We start from the raw sequence: 17,905 nt of genomic DNA, 5'->3' as shown, positions 1-17,905 counted from the left end.
CAAGGTCCACCGACCACGCCCAGCTTATCCTCTGAACTCAGCGGCCAAGTTCAGTTCACAACCTTTCATCCTTAGTTCAGGCTCAATAGTCAGTCAATGCCAGCACAAAGTCCCTAAGGTGTTGGTGTGTTTTCCTGAAATGCTGCAAACAGTGAGGGCCTGGCGTTTCTACACTTTGCTCTATTGGTGCTGGCTGGGGTGTTGATATTTCGTCTGAGGGTAGCTTGACCGCTGGTTGCTTCTCAGGTTCACTGTGTTCTGATGCCTTGCTGCTGCTCACTCCGCCAAGCATAGAGCTCGGCACAGGCTGGACCGCAGGCTGTCCCTCTGCTGGTACAGGTTCTGCTAACCTGATCGAACTACTGCACCGATGACATAGCTGGCCCACGTGCTGGCGACACATGCGGCCGTCCAGGAGAGCAACCTCATAAGCTCTGTGGCTCTGGAGATCATGGCAGAGACCCACGGGAGGCTGTGGCTGCAGTTCTGTGCAAGGACAGGATCCTCGGGCTGGGAAATGTATGGCATAAGCACAGCTTCTGTCAGCCAGAAGGACTTGTCAGGGCCCCGTTCTGGGTGCAACTGGTCCAACATGGTAGATAGCGGCAGCCGATCAGTAGTTCTAGTGGGGAGCGTCCAGTTGCTGTGCCCAGCTCCCTTGGATTATGTGAAATAATGCCTGTTTGGTGGTCCTTACCATCCATTCAGCCTGCCCGTTCTTGTATAGATGGAACGGTGCAGACATCACCTGGCAAATAAGGTTGGCATCCAGGAACTCCCGGAACTCTGCGGATGTAAATTGTGGCTCATTGTCAGAGACAAGAGTGTCTGGCAGGCCTTGTGTTGCGAACAATCTTTGTAAGGTACTAATTATGGCGCCCAGTGTCATTGATGGCATTGGCATGACCTCGAGCCATTTGGAATAAGAGTCCACCACAATCAAGAAGCTCTGCCCTTGAAATAGGTCAGCTAAGTCGATGTGCAGGCATGACCATGGAGTCCAGGTCGCCTCTCATGGGTGGACCGGTGCACAGGGCATCGCTGGCTGTGTTTCCTGGCAGGGAAGGCACTGCCGGGCCCATTCCTCAATGGCTGCATCCATGGCAGGCCACCATACATAGCTGCTGGCAAGTGCTTTCATCCTGACGATGCCTGGGTGATCGGTGTGCAGAGCTTTGAGGACACGGTAATGTAGCTTCTGCGGCGGCGCCACGCGGTCAACCCACAGTTAGCATCCCTATTGGGTGGACAGCTCATGTTGCCTACACACGAATGGTGTGAATTCGGAACTCGCAGCGCACCTCGACCACCACCTCCACACCCAGTTGAGGACACGGGAGAGGATGCCGTCCTTGACAGAGTGCCTAGCCATGTCATCTGCATGGACTGGAGATTCTGGAAGTACGTCCAGAAGCATGATGCCCTCCGCTGGGGAAGGGTCATCCTGGCGCTGGTTCATTAGGGGGCAATCTGCTGAGACCATCTGTGTGACCCAGCCGTTTTCCTGGCCGGTGAAGGACGGTATACTGATATCCATTCAGAAAGATGGACCACCTTCACTTCACTTCACTTTATTACCTTAAAGACTCTCCGGATTGGGAGTATTACATGAGGGGTGAGTAACAAATGTAAACAGATTAAATACGCAATGAAAAGACGTTTAAGTACACATTTTCTCTCTGTTAAATACGGTAGTTATACAGTTCTAGAATGTGGATGGGCAGGTGATTGCGGCAATGTCGTGTGGAAGGCTGTTCCAGTCTGAGGCTGATCATGGAAAGAATTAGGAGGCAAAAGTGGTAGCGTGCACACGTGATTGAGTGACTTGAAGAGGATGACCAATGCGAAGTGAAATGCGTGCCGGTGGACTGATGTCGCATGGATGATGAATTGAGCTGTAAAAAAACTTATGGAATAAGTACATGCTAGCGACACGACGGCGACAAGCGAGGGCTGTTAGCCCAGATTCTTTCTTTAGCGTTGATACACAGGCATTATATGAATAACATGAAATAATCCTGTGGCTCGATGTTGTATTGATTCTAAGCAGTTAAGACATTTTTGGTTAGGGCTCCAGATGGCAGAGGCATACTCCAGTTTAGAGTGTACGAGTGACTTGTAAGCAAGCAATTTTAGGTTTGGCGGTGCGTGACGTAGATGACGGTTTAAGAATTCAATGCTTCTGTTAGCATATGATATGACGTTAGTGACATGCGCATTCCAGGTTAGATCATTCGACAACATTATGACAAAGTATGTATAAGACTGTTAATTCTATCCTGATGTTCGAGATTGTATAAGGGAACAGGAGAGTATTACATTTTTGTTTAAATGACACGAGTTTGCATATATCGGGGTTTAGTACCACCAGACATTGGTTACACCAGTCCTGGACACAATTTGTGTCCAGGACTGGTGTAACCAATGGCTCATGGTACTAAACTTTGGTACTAAGCTTTGGAGAGTTATTTGATCAGAGGGGCTAGTGACTATGCAGTAGATGACACAGTCATCTGCAAAGATGCGGATGTCACAGAAGACATGCGTTGGTAGGTCGTTAATATATATTAAAGATGGAAGGGGACCAAGGACTGACCTTTGGGGGACGCCTGATGTTACTGGAAGAGAACTAGAGGCTTGGTTATTAATGTGATCAAACTGGGTACAGTTAGCCAGAAATTTCTTTTTCCACTGCAATATGTTAGGATGTAAGTTTAACCAAGAAAGCTCTAGTAGCAAGCAGTTGTGAGGAACCTTGTCGAAGGCTTTCGCGAAATCTAGGAAGATTGCATCAGTTTGAAGGTTAGAATCGAGGTTCAGATGCAAGTCATGAACGAAAATAACTAATTGTTTCACAGGATAGGTTCTTATGGAATTCATGTTAAGAAGGATGAAAAATTAATAGAGCCAAGAAAAATCAATATGTGAGAATAGATGACATGTTCTATGATTTTACATGGCACACTTGTTAAAGAGATTGGGCGGTAATTAAGGGGTGATTTTTGTTACCTTATTTGAACACCGGAACGACCTTCCCCACCTTCCAATCACTGGGTATGCTACCTGTCGAAAGTGATTGTGTGAGCAGTAATAATAGATACACTGAGGAAGCGTGCCGAGTGTTTTTTGACAGTTTGCTGGTCATTCCATCAGTACCTGTAGAAGATAAAATTAACGGTGATGCTATGTGCAGAAAATGTGACTGATGGCATAAGCAATCTCGAATGGCCAGTTGAGACAGATCGTGGTATATCATATATACCATTATATATATTACATATTATATGATATATATATTAGTTTCCTTTGCGAAGACAGATGAGAATGCGGTGTTAAATATATTTGCACATTATTTTTGCACAAAGATATTTGCTCGCCTTTGCGAGTTTATAAGTGAGATGATCGGCACGTGATCAGGATGAAGGCCGCACTGGCCACACATGTGTAAGAGAGTACACATGTGTAACTGATGACTATGGAGCTGTAGCGGTCCGTGCAAATGAAAACATGTTTGTTGGCTTGTGTAGGCCACCCGCTGGCAGCTCTGACAATTTCTTTAGTTTTTTTGAACGCTTATTATGTTTTTCAACTGAGCAAAATCTGAAACTTGTTGTCGGAGGTGATTTTAATATTAATTTACTTAAGTGATTCCAAGCAAATGACTTTGTTATAGACTGTTAGTATGTATGGCTATGATATTGTTCCGACAAGCGCAACGAGAATAACAGACACATCAGAGACTTTGTTAGATTTATTCATAACGAATACCATGCTTGAAAAAACTACCGCTGGCACCATAGCTTGCAATATCAGTGATCATTTACCCGTTTTTCTACTTTTAGACACAGTTTGCCGTAAAAAAAGCAAAACATCAACGCGTTTATCAAGATATTTCGGATGCAAACTTGACGCTATTTAAAGAATCCCTGCAGGATGTTACATGGGAGTGCATATATGAAATCAGAGATGTAGATAAGGCATATGACGAATTTCTTAATGTAGTGAAAAATGCTTATCACGCAAGTTTTCCCACAAAAACTGCTAAACGGACATACAAAATAAGAAAACCTTGGGTAAGCAAGGATATATACGATAAAATTAAAACCAAAGAACAACTTTACGCTACCTTCCTTAAAACCAAGGACCTAAATGTATTTGCTGAATTTAAGCGGCTTAGAAACAACATTTTGACGTTGCTCCGGAAAGCGAGGTCGGCATATTACTCTAATCTATTTTCACAAGACACTAAGCGTACCAGCCTGACCTGGAAAAATATAAACACTGTGCTCGGGCGTAACCAAGAATCCAATGAAATTGACTCAATATGTTACGGTAACGATTATGTTTCTGGTTCTGCTTTAGCCAATCTGTTCAACAATTTTTTCATTAACCAATTCACAAGTAATGCAGTACAACAACACAAAAGTATACACAGACCTTGCACAAGCCCAAACACCATATTTTTTACCCAACAGACGCTCAAGAGGTAGTGTCTGCAATAATAAACCTTAAAAAGAGTAGCGTTTGCGACGTAGACAACCTGCAATTATGACCACTAAAGTATGTAGTGCATGAGATAGCGCGTCCATTAATCCACATTTTTAATCTTCTCCTTAGCACTGGTGTATTTCCAAAAAACATGCAGATTGCAAAAGTAACTTAAATTTTTAAGGGCGATGACAGAAATGTATTGAAGAACTATAGACTCTTGTCGATTTTACCTGTTTTTTTCCAAAGCGATAGAAAAGCTCTTGTATATAAGATTGTCTATTTTTCTAAGCGATCATTACTACACAATTTTCAGCATGGATTTCGTCGGCATTGTTCGACGGAAACCGCGCTGCTAAAGCAAAAGGAAATAATCTTAAAAAACTTTTCAGACCATAATTTAACACTGGCAGTATACGTAGATTTATCGAAAGCCTTTGATTCATTACAGCATGAAATACTACTTGATAAATTGCAGTCATACGGTGTACACGGCATTGCGTATGACCTCCTAGCTTCTTACTTAAAGCATCGTAAGCAGTACGTATCAATAGGAACATGTTCTTCAGATATTAAATGCATAAAGATGGGAGTACCTCAGGGCAGCATATTGGGGCCACTTTTGTTTTGTGTTTACGTTAACGACCTACACTCCTTTACCTTAAATCCACATGTAACATCAATTTGCTATGCCGATGACACTACATTATTAATCACCGGTAAAACAACTGACGATATACAAAAGATATCTGATGAAACAATGCCGCTGTTACTGGAATGGACAAAGTGCAATTCCTTACTTATTAATACCACAAAAACAAAAGCAATTCTCTTCAGACCAAAAAATAAGGTTGTAAACTTGCCGATGATTACACTTGGTCCAATGTGATTGAAATAGTAGAATGCATGAAAGTGCTGGGCATATATTTTTCAGGTACTTTAACTTGGAATGACCATATCCATGAAACTAATAAAAAATTGTGCAAAACTGTGGGTATGCTAAACAAATGTAGACATATCATTCCTCAACGTATAAAACTACTACTATATAACTTGTTAGCCCTTTCTCGGTTATCCAACGCCTACCTAGTATAGGGCACAACAACAAAAACGAATCTAAACCGACTGTTCCTAATTCAAAAGAAGTTTATGCGAATAATTGCAAACGTCCCATATGATTTTCACACGCAGCAACTCTTTAAACAATTTAAGGTTATAAATGTCCATGATTTTTATAATTATCGTTTACTCCAGACATACTGCTCGGCCATAAAAAAGAACAACTCTTTTTACAGCGAGATTTCAAAATTAAGAGAAAATATTGCCGTATACACTACGCGTCACCACAATATTTGGCACATACCTACTCCTCAAAACAACTATGCGAAACAATCAATCGCTTTTACTCTTCCAGCTCTGCTCAATAATCTTGCCAACAAATCTGTAGATGTGTCACAGTTATCTAAAAAAACAATGTGAGATCAGTCCCTGTGAACTATGATGCATTTATTTATCTATTTTCATATATTTTGCTCATTAATGTGCAGCTTTCTTTTGTATTTTGCAAAATTCTTATGTTCCATTGTGCAATCATTCTCCCTGCATCTGTATGAAAGCAGTCATATGTATGAAAATTCTTTCATAACTACTGCTGCTGCTGCTGTGTAAAGGGGCAGCCACTTCGTCAAGCTACTAATCTCAGTAGCTTTTTGTGGCTACTCCTTCCTTGTGTGTTTGTTCAAGGAGAATAAAAATGCAATTCAATTCAATCGGCGCGTGATCAGGATGAAGGCCGCACTGGCCACCAGTCTCAATTGCACCACCTGGGTTGATGCTTTGCCCCTTGGGCTCCTGGATTTATGGGCCTTCCTCTGGGCAAGCCTGTAGTGCTCAGCAGCAGAGCTGGTGTATGGTACTTCTCTGCGTCTCCCCTGAAACTTCTTTTCACGAATGCAGCTACCAGCCCAGCCACAAGCACTCCTACAATGCCTCTTAGACTCTGTTAAGGACCTCTGGCCCGCTCCGCCCTGTCCTTCCCGCCACAATACAATGTTCGTGCACCCCGACCTGGCTACTTAAATGCATGCTTTCGTGTTCCGCGACGCTGTCTGATCACTCCTAACTCCGGCCTACAACGGACCGTTCCACAACCTCCACTGCACCCCGAAAACCGCCACCCTACTAGGCACTACAAGGATTTAGAATTTGCCAGAACTTTCTGGGGTTATTGGTTAGCATATTCAGCAGGTCAGTTTGAAAAAATGCGCGTTTGGCATTACAAATAGACTACAGATATGTTGACTCGGCATCATAGTATTTGTTTCATGTGCATGAGCTCAGGTTTCGTTTTACTGCACCGAAAAGCCGTTTCTTTTTTGTTAGTGGTTTCAAGGATATTGTGAACCATAGTTTGTTATGATTGGCACGAAATGTAACCGTGGGAATAAATTTTGTTGGTAGTTATGCAATTTTGGTTTTAAAAGTCAACCAGTTATCCTCAATTGATCGCTCATGGAAGTCTCTTTCGAAGTCTGGAAAGAAAGCCTGCAATTGGTTGTTAATTTCATTGTAATTGCCTTTGTCGTAAAGGCGATTTGTTTTATGGAATATTTGGCACGATTCTGGGATGAAGGCAAAAGTAGCATGTAAAATTTTGCAGTCACTAATTTCGCGGAGATAAGTAAGAGTTGATAAACTTTCAGGGTGATAAGTTAGTATAAGGTCCAAGATGTTTGATTGGCGTATGACACGTGTTGGTTCTTTTACTAACTGGGTGAGATTGAAATTTAGATAGACGTCAGTCAAGTTATCTATTTCTGTATTGCTTGTTGGTGTTAAATCCTGCCAGTCAATAGACAGGAAATTAAAATTGCCAAGAAGAATGCGTGCATTAAGGTGTGTAGCATTAAGTTGATTTAGGATATCATTTAGGTTACACGAAAAACTTAGATTGCTGTGGGGGGTCTGTAACAGGCACCTAGTATGATGGTTTGAGGTGTGGAACAGCAGATTACCCATAATATCTCAAGCTCTGATCGGATGTTAAGAACAGAACAAGGCAATTGCTGGTTAGTTGCAATTGGAACACCTCCTCCTCTCAAGCCTTTGCCGTCCTTTTGGAAAACATTAAAATGAGGTAGATTCGCCAGAACATCTGTATTGGTAACATCATCCATTAGCCATGTTTCAGTTAGTACAAGTATATTGCTGGCAGATGATGAAAGAAGGGTACAAATGTGTTCGTGCTTGAGGAGGAAACTGCGGATGTTTGTGAAGCTAATAGAAAAATAAAGATTTGGCAGTTTATCATGAGGGCTGTTACAAGGAAGTTAAGGTACATGACGATGGGCTGTATGTGATTTCCTTTACTGTTTGCGATGACACGTCGAATGCATACCGCTTAGGACTGATGAACAATGTTCTGTAGCACAAAGAAAATTTTGTGCTTTTAGTTTTCACAGATCTAACAAGATGCTTTCACGCATCATGGACAGGGTGTGAAAAGTCCTCCCCAATGCTGTAATCCGTCCCTTTTAACTTACTGCCATTAGAAAGAATTAGCATGTTGGTTTTAAAAAATGTAAATTTCACTATTATTGCGGGGGACGCATACAGATGAATGGCACCCAAGACGGTGAGCCCGTTCGATTTCTTTAGGGTCAATGGTTAGGTACAGGTGATCACAGCAAATGCAGAGGATCGATGTAAGTTTCCGATGCATTGTTGTGTTATTATAGAAAATTGAATTGTTACATCTCGAGCAATTTTCGGTGTCATCCAGGCAGGCTTTTATTCCTCCGATTTCTTTGGCTGTTTAGGTTGTGTTAGCGCAAATCGTATGCATGACGGCGCGCAGTGTTACCAGATCTTGATAGTGAGTTTCTAGGTTGAATAATCTGTTAATGATGTCAGATATAGCTTGTTCAGTAGTTTTTAGTTGATTTTTGAGACCTTGAACTTCAGTGAGTAGCTGTGACTGACCAGCAGACAGCTTCTTTAGTTCTGCGAGTACCATGTTGGGACCTGGGTTTGTCTCAACATTGCCAGCCAACAACAACAACAAGGTACATACTACGTCAGCGCATTCAATACCAATGAAAAGGCAGCACTGTGGGCTCGGTAGCTGCAGTAGACAGGAGTCGCTTGAATTTTTTAAAGAGGATACTGGTTACTGACCTGTGCAGCGAAGGCGAACAGGTTTGATAACTGCATCGTGGCACAGCCACCTAGCCCACAGAGCACCGAGCATGGGTGATGCTGTTATATAGTTGCCTATTCACTTGCTGTCTATGACCATAGCGGAATCCGGCGACGGTTGAGGAACAGCAGCGGTTGCACTGCCGGACTGTTTGAAGCTCTAGACAGCTGAGAAGGGCTGGCGGGACACTTCAAGGGAAGTGATTCGCTGGGAGCCATAGCGCCGGAAAATGCGGGTACCAGGACCATGAACAGTATCTGTGTGATGAGTGGGGCAGGCACCTGTGCAGCGAAGGCGAACGGGTTTGATGACTGCATCACTGCATCATGGCATAGCCACCGAGCCCACTGCAGCATACGTGACGAAAGTGTCTCTAGCATTTGCCATTCTGACGTGAACAGGCCTAGGAGCAGCTTGTGGTCCGTACGAATCTGGAAGGGGTGGCAAAATACATGGTTATTGAACTTCTTTACTCCTGCGACCACAGCATGTGTCTCATCAATCTGGGCATACATCCACTCCATAGAGGTCAAGGCCCTTGAATAAAAAGCGATTGGTGCTTCTGTCCCATCCAGCATTCTGTGACTCAACACCACTCCTATTCTGTATGGGGACACATCGCAGGCAAGGATGATCGGCTTCTTCTCGTCAAAATGTGCCAACAGCTGGTTGGATGCCAGTTATTGCTTCACACAGTCGAATGCCATCTGTTGTGGGTTTCTCCACAGCCAGGGCACCTTCATATCCAACAAACAGCGCAGGGGTTCTGCAATAGTGGCTTTGTGTGGCAGAAATGCATGACAGAAATTAAGAAGACCCAGGAATGCCTGCAGCTCAGCTTTGTTCGAAGGCTGCGGTGTCTTAAGGAATTGTGTCTTGGCCGATGTGGGGTGGATTCCTTCCGCATTTACTCGGAAACCCAAAAATTTCACTGGAGTCACTCCTAGCCAACATTTTTTTTTTTTTTTTTTTTTTACCTTAAGCCCTGCATCTTCGAACCACTGGAGGACCTCTCGAAGCTGACTAAGCAATTGTTGGTGCGAGGCTCCCGAAATGAAGACGTCGTCAAAACTTGTAATGACGCCTGGTGGTCCGTGCAGTAGGTTCTCCGTTAAATTCTGGAAGATGCCAGGTGTGACGCTGACCAGGAATTGTAACCAGTGGATGTGGAAAGCACCCGGATGTGGAAAGCACCCCGATGAGTCACAATGGTCATTACATCTCCAGATTCATCAGTCACTGGCAGCTGCTGGTAGGCCTCTGCTAAGTCTAGCTTTGCAAAAACAGCTCCATCAGAAAGGGATGCCAGGAGGTGGCTGACCACTGGCATCAGATATAAGTGCTGCTGCAAGGCTTTATTGACCGTGCACCTGTAGTACACACAGATGCTGACGTCCCCATTTCCCTTCAGTGGCGTAACAATAGGGATTTCTCAATGAGCGTGATCATGTGGCTGCAGGACTCCTCATAGTAACAGTTTGTCTATCTCGGCAGCAGTTTTGGGTCAAAACACGAAAGTAACCCTTCTTGCTTTCAGGCAGATAGGTACAACCTCAGGGTTAAATGCAAACTGCACGGGCAGTCCCTTGCAGCAGCCCAGTGTTCCGTCAAACACAGAGGCACAGTCTGGAATATGTTATGGTCAATGTGTTGCACCCCCATGATATGGATACCTAGCACCGGAAACCAGTCCAGCCTTGAGAAGGCTTTGGGCACTCGCCCTTGAAGGGAAGCTGAAACGGTTTTCATTTGCCATGAATTGGTGGCGTTGGGAAGAACAGACCTAATAATTTACGGTTCTGAAATTTTTTTCTTCGTTTTGTTAAGATAAGGGGTGGAAATCGCTTTCTAAACCACCCCTGCGGACACGCCCCCGTCGCTTCCCGGAGCGCCGGGTGAGGAGGCAGCCGGAGGAGAGAACCGGTCGCAGTGACGTCATTCCCGGGGACCGTGCTGCCGGACCGGCATGCTGGCATGTCTCTTTCCGTCCTGCGCTTTACTGAACGATGCTACGAGAGATCTGCCGCCGCTCACGTTTGTTTTCTTTTGCGGTTTTCGTAAACTGTTCTTTCTTTCTGTGCTGCGTGAGTGCCTACAGCTTAGGGCGCCCAACATGCCCTCGTTCTGTGCAGCAATGGTAATGGCATACATAATGGTAATGGAAAAAATTTCATGAAATGCTCTTTGGAAACACGCAAAACAATTCAAATAGAGAAAAACTAATTGCTGCATTTTGTAGAGTATTTCATTACTACATTAGCACATCTATGTGCACTCGCCTAAATGGAATCCCAGAAATGTTTGAAGCCTGTATATGAGCCAGTTCTGGAGGGGTATTTCTTCCGAACAACTTAAAGTACACAGCTTGGCAGAAGTCGACGGTTCTTTCCTAACCTTTTCCATACTAGCCAGACAAACTGGCGGTATGCTGCATACCTCAACTGCCTGTAAAAAAAAAAATTGCTTTTGCATCACTCTTTTTCCATTGGCTATACCATTTTCACACCTGTTTGTAAACTTCTTGCCTTGGTTAGCTGGTTCGACTCCTTTCTGGGCAAGTGCCACTTCCAGTACTGCCCTGCTGAGGCACACGGTCCTGAATAGTCTTGAACTTGCTACGCACTGTGTGCGCTCCTGTGTATTCCTGATCTCTTGCACCTCCTGGCAGCACAAGCAGTTCTCTTCATCTTCCATCAATACGCAGCACATGCAGGTGCACCTAGTTTAATGAAAGCGTGATTAGGCCCACATTGATGAACTTGAGAAATGCGAACATGTGCAGCCATGAACGTCTGGTAACACAGTTTTGGCGTAGCCGGATGGCCTTACGACGAATGTGGAAACGCGTTGTTACTAGCGTTGCTATACTCCGTTTCATACATCAGGTGCAACGCTGTGGAGGCTAGAGATACTTCTTGCAGTGTCTGCGTTCGCATTTAGAAAGAGTTCGGTGTTTCGTGACCCGATTTTTATAAAAATTTTCCTTATATAAGCTCAGTTCCGAATGAGAAAAAAAAAGAATTTACCCATAGAAACAATCCGTGTACTTATACGGCTGCTAACACGTTGTTTTAAATCAATTCGCTTTTCGGTATTTTTTAATTGCAGCCCGTTGCGGCATCTTCATGTGCACGCTCGCGCGAGCAAGCACCGCTGGCACGCTGCGAGGCATAGACGGAAACGCGCGGAGTAATAAATTTTGGTGACTGGACTTCGTGCGTAGCTTCAACAGCGTTGCACCTGAGGTATGAAATGAAGTGTAGGCTTGCCTAGTGACATTCGATGTTTGGTTGCAGTTATCGTAAAATTTCTGAATGCTAAAACTGCCTAATATCTTTGTCAACACTAGCATGCAGCACGCACACTGATTCTTGATCGAGTCACATTCGCAAAGTCGTCGAACCATAGTATGAATATTGCACATATAATTCCCCTAGCTATCTCTGGATGTGTATGATAAGCAACTTCCATGACTGTACCTCGCAGCACTGTATGTGCGTGCTTTGAAATGCGGCACTTATGTTCTCGATCATGTATCAATACGCAAAAAACCACGGGACTTTAGACAAGCAGCGGCAAGGTGCTCAATAACGGGCAACAGCGGCATTCGCACGATGCCCTGAGGCGCTGGTGCGTGTTTTCTTGCAAAAAACAGTCGCTTGCGTTTGCTTCCGCCCTTTTTAAATGAGATATTCGTGTTCGGTGGACTCAAAACTGTAGAATGCCACAGGGAACTCATTTTTTTTAAAAGTGTTTCAGCTTCCCTTTAACGATGGCAAGGCCCAGTGAGCCATCAGAACCTTCGAAATGCACTCGGACCATACCAATCACACTCAGCGTTACGGTTGGCTTGATAGTCCTTCATGATAATGTCAAGTGGCTGCAGCTTTGGGACACCTCTTTGGAAAGATACGTCTGGCGGTGACGTTGGAGATGATTGAAAAAGTTGATCACCTCCATCTGACACTGCGCACCTTTGATTCTTACTCCCACATGTGTAGCTTCTTGCCGGGTTGAGGCACATTGTTGATGGCAATCACTACCAAGTCATCTCAATACAATATGTTTGTGCGAGGAGTGGTCCTGAAACAGTGCGTCTGGCCTTCGGCTTCGGAGTTTCAGTGTAGGTCAAGCTGTCTCCGGGACTGGCGGATGTTAGCATTGTGTCCAGTTTTTCCACATCCCCAGCACTGGGCGTCACGGAACCGACACAGGTGGCGTTCGTGTGGGCCCCCACAGCTGGCACAGGAGCCGCTCACCAGTTTCTCAGTGTCCCGTCACTGATTGGGACTTGCACGTAACCGAAGAACATCTTCATCGGCGTTTTGCTCGCCGTCATCGACCATCATCGTCCCTTGGTGCACTGGCTCAAATTACGGCGTGTTTGTGCTTTGGAGCATGGGTATGCTGGTTTCCTGGGCAATGACCTCAGCGGCGACTGCTTCCTCAACATCACTGGTGAGGGACATCTCTTTTTTTACCAGTATTCGCCACTTCACCATGTCATTCTGCAGTTCGAACACGAAACGATCCCGTAGCGCAGTGTTGTGGGCTGTGAAGTTGCAGTGTTGTGCCGTGGTTTGAAGGGCAGCGAGGTAGGGCGGCAGCACGCTCACTCGGTGCTTGGTCCTGGCAGTGGAATTCGTATCATTTGGTAAGCTCCGGTGGTTTTGGCGCTAGGTGATCTTGCAGTGCGGTGAGGATTATTTCGAACGGGATATTTTTCAACTGGGCTGGTGCCACGAGTGCTTTGGCCAGCTGAAACATGGCGGGACCACAGTGGCTCAGGAATGTCAACCTCTTCTTGCCAGCGTACGTAATGTCCTGCACCTTCAGGTAGAACTCGATCGAAACGTTGCGCATGTCCTACCACTCTTCAGGGTGGGCAATGTTGAAAGGCTCAAGCCCCTCTGTTGTGGCGGTTGTCATTGAGAAAGAGTACGCACCAGAGCTAGCCTTCCACGGTGGCAGTTTCAGTCCACTGACTCTATGTATTCCATTCTCATCGCCAGTGTTATGTTGCGCTGGTCATATCACAAGGCGGCATAGAGAAAGAAATTCAAGAAGGGACACTCTGTAAAAACTGGCAACACATCACACTTAGTGTTCGCCACATCCGTTAGCTGACGCAAGCATTAGAAAAAAAGAAATTCCAATGAACTTAGTTTTATATTTTTCATTATTTCCCTCTAAAAGTGAAAAATGTCTCACCCCAAATTGAACATACCTCAGGCTACCACACTCAGACTCCCGCAAACCCGTTCGTATCCCACTCTTCGGTCCCTTAACAAAATAGATCCTGAACACTCACAGTCGTGCCCCAAATGTGGTCATGACTCGTGTTCTTTTGACCACATGCTCTGGCTGTGCCCAGCCCTTAACACCTCTCCAATCATGAAAGAACAATGGCAGGAATCTCTCATGAGCAGCAATCTACACATTCAATTCCAGGCTGTCCAGAGAGCCCACGACATTGCGGTGGGACTTGATCTTCCGGTCCCATCGTGGGCGGAGCCACCGACTTGATCTTCAGGAGCCTTCGGTTTTGGCTCCCGAAGATCTCAGTCCCTTAGGACTCAAATAACGTTCTTGTCATGTCATGTCATAAAAGAAGTACATGAAAGGAAATAACTGGTATCCTCCCGAATTGTAGCACGAAGCTACTAAGGAAACCCATACAGGTTTCTCAGAAAGAAAAGCTGGCAGTTGAAAAATTCGTCCTGGTTCGACGCTCAAACCCGGGGCCAACGCCTTTCCGGTACAGTCGATCTACCGTCTGACCTAACCAGGAGGCTGGCCGATCGCAGAGCGAGAGCGAATTAATCGACAGCTCAAGGCACTGGGACAATGAATGTGGCAAATCAGTTCTCTGGAAGCCAACAAGATGGAGGAAAGTACATGAAAGTGAAAAATTGGCATCCACCCAAATTGTAGCACGAGGCTACAAAGGCAAACCCATATAGATCTCTCGGAAAGGAAGCTTCGCAATTGAAAAAAAAAAATGGCTGTGGCTTAGCTAAGGTTAAGCCCAGGATGCGAAGCATACTAGCCTTTATTTTAGTTGTTGAACCACTGTTTAGCCTGGTGAACTGCTGTTGCTTGGCTATATTTGGTTCGCCTAGACGAAGAAACAACTCATGCAGGCGAGCGCACGAGCTGAGACCCGGCTATGTAGCTACGCGGCCGCAAGCGAGCGCACGAGTTGAGCCTCCGCTTTTGCAGCTGTTATGACGTCATATGGTAGCTACGCGGCTGCGCGCGGCGCAGCAAGGAAGAGCGTGGTTGTGTGGTTAGTATGCTTCGCATAAAACTCGTCCTGGTCCGGTACTTGAACCCGGGACCAACGCCTTTCTGGGGTAGTCAATCTACCATCTGAGCTAACAAAGAGGCTAACCGATCGATTGCAGAGCGAGGGCAAACTAATAGACAACTCGAGGCACTGAGACAATAGATTTAGAATAGGGGCCCCAAATGTTTGGGGCTCCAAAGAAATAGCGTCGAAGCCACTGCGTATGCGCTAGACGTAAGCTGCATTTGGGTTTTGCGTGGGGCACATTATTTCACTGACTGCTCTAACACGGCACCAAACTGGGTTCAATTTGTGGTAACGCATGAAGTTCGCAAGCTAGGGGAAGTGACTGTGATTATTGCTCCCTCTTAATTAGCATGTTATGAAGATAGATTCATTAGATGTCACTTATTCTGAATTCGACTGTTGATTTAATGGCTCATAGGCCTAACATGAGTTAACTTGGCTGGTGAAGGCATGTAAAGTTGGTTACTCAAAACTAAGTGCAACTCATTGCTTGCTGCTAATAGAATAACTCTAAATTGTAATTAAATGCAGAAACACGAATGTCAAAATTACTTTTTTTATCATAAAATGGTATATTGTTTATAGTTTAACAACACCTGCAGATGGGCTAGATGGTGCATTGCAGATCGACGAAAAATTAGTGCACAGGAAGACGCTCACAAACAGCCGAGAAAGACATAGGATAGGTGCCATACAGACAGGACAGGCGATACAGGATGGCGCCTGTCCTGCGTTTTTCTCGGCTGTTCGTGTGTGTCTTCCTGTGCGCTTATTTTTCGTCGATATTGTTTATACCTAATAGCTTTTCTTTGACGCCGTAGTGGCACTGCAAGCACAAGATACTATCCGCAAACGCAAAGCCCTATTATAAAACTCTTTGCTTTTGCATGCCCCAATGCTAGCATCTGCAAACCTCATTGGTGCCCCTAACTTTTAGGGCCCCTATTCTAAACCTCTCTACTGAATATGACAGATCAGTTCCGCGGAAGTTCGGAAGGTGGAGGAAAGTACATGAAAGGGAAAAAATTGACATCCACCTGAACTGTAGCATGAAGCTACAAAAGAAACCTATATGAGTTTCTGAGAAAGAAAACCTCGCAGTCGAAGAAAAATTCGTCCTGGTCCGGGACTCGAACCCCCCAGGTTCGAGTCCCGGACCAGGAAGAAGCACGCAGCTAGCTAGTAGACGTCTACCTTCCAGCTTGCTTAGCTAAGGCCACAGCTAGTATCGTCTTTTGTAAGCTGTACTCTAGACTTAGCGGAGAGACGAGAACTAGGAGTAGGATTCCTGATTAATAAGAACATAGCTGGTAACATACAGGAATTCTATAGCATTAATGAGAGGGTGGCATGTCTTGTTCTGAAACTTAATAAGAGGTACAAAATGAAGGTTGTACAGGTGTACGCCCCTACATCCAGTCATGATGACCAGGAAGTCGAAAGCTTCTATGAAGACGTGGAATCGGCGATGGGTAGAGTGAAAACAAAATACACTATACTGATGGGCGATTTCAATGCCAAGGTAGGCAAGAAACAGGCTGGAGACAAGGCAGTGGGGGAATATGGCATAGGCACTAGGAATAGCAGGGGAGAGTTATTAGTAGAGTTTGTGGAACAGAATAATATGCGGATAATGAATACCTTCTTCCGCAAGCGGGATAGCCGAAAGTGGACGTGGAGGAGCCCGAACGGCGAGACTAGAAATGAAATAGACCTCATACTCTCCGCTAACCCTGGCATCATACAAGATGTGGACGTGCTCGGTAAGGTGCGCTGCAGTGACCACAGGATGGTAAGAACTCGAATTAGCCTAGACCTGAGGAGGGAACGGAAGAAACTGATACATAAGAACCCGATCAATGAGTTAGCGGTAAGAGGGAAAATAGAGGAATTCCAGATCAAGCTACAGAACAGGTATTCGGCTTTAACTCAGGAAGATGACCTTAGTGTTTAAGCAATGAACGACAATCTTGTGGGCATCATTAAGCAGAGTGCAATAGAAGTCGGCGGTAACTCCGTTAGACAGGATACCGGTAAGCTATCGCAGGAGACGAAAGATCTGATCAAGAAACGCCAATGTATGAAAGCCTCTAACCCTACAGCTAGAATAGAACTGGCAGAACTTTCGAAGTGGATCAACAAGCGTAAGACAGCTGACATAAGGAAGTATAATATAGATAGAATTGAACAAGCTCTCAGGAACGGAGGAAGCCTAAAAGCAGTGAAGAAGAAACTAGGAATTGGCAAGAATCAGATGTATGCGTTAAGAGACAAAGCCGGCAATATCATTACTAATATGGATGAGATAGTTCAAGTGGCTGAGGAGTTCTATAGAGATTTATACAGTACAAGTGGCACCCACAATGATAATGGAAGAGAGAATAGTCTAGAGGAGTTCGAAATCCCACAAATAACGACGGAAGAAGTAAGGAAAGCCTTGGGAGCTATGCAAAGGGGGAAGGCAGCTGGGAAGGATCAGGTAACAGCAGATTTGTTGAAAGACGGTGGGCAGATTGTTCTATAAAAACTGGCCACCCTGTATACACAATGCCTCATGACCTCGAGCGTACCGGAATCTTGGAAGAACGCTAACATAATCCTAATCCATAAGAAAGGGGACGCCAAAGACTTGAAAAATTATAGACCGATCAGCTTACTGTCCGTTGCCTACAAAGTATTTACTAAGGTAATTGCAAATAGAGTCAGGAACACCTTAGACTTCTGTCAACCAAAGGACCAGGCAGGATTCTGTAAAGGCTACTCAACAATAGATCATATTCACACTATCAATCAGGTGATAGAGAAATGTGCGGAATATAACCAATCATTATATATAGCTTTCATTGATTACGAGAAAGCGTTTGATTCAGTCGAAACCTCAGCAGTCATGGAGGTATTGCGGA

The 17,905-nt window shown here is 44.9% G+C and overlaps 1 protein-coding gene across 2 annotated transcripts in view; it reads left to right on the top strand.

Annotated features, from left to right (window-relative positions):
• LOC126520622 (tyrosine-protein phosphatase non-receptor type 11-like) overlaps positions 1–17,905 on the top strand; it is a 248,143-nt gene that overhangs the window by 210,902 nt on the left and 19,336 nt on the right. The gene's annotated exons all lie outside the window — the stretch shown is intronic.

The sequence above is a fragment of the Dermacentor andersoni genome, chromosome 3 (assembly GCF_023375885.2).
Source record: "Dermacentor andersoni chromosome 3, qqDerAnde1_hic_scaffold, whole genome shotgun sequence".
Classification (NCBI taxonomy): domain Eukaryota; kingdom Metazoa; phylum Arthropoda; class Arachnida; order Ixodida; family Ixodidae; genus Dermacentor; species Dermacentor andersoni.
Note: the sequence above shows the minus strand (reverse complement) of the source record. Positions and strands in the feature narration are given on the sequence as shown.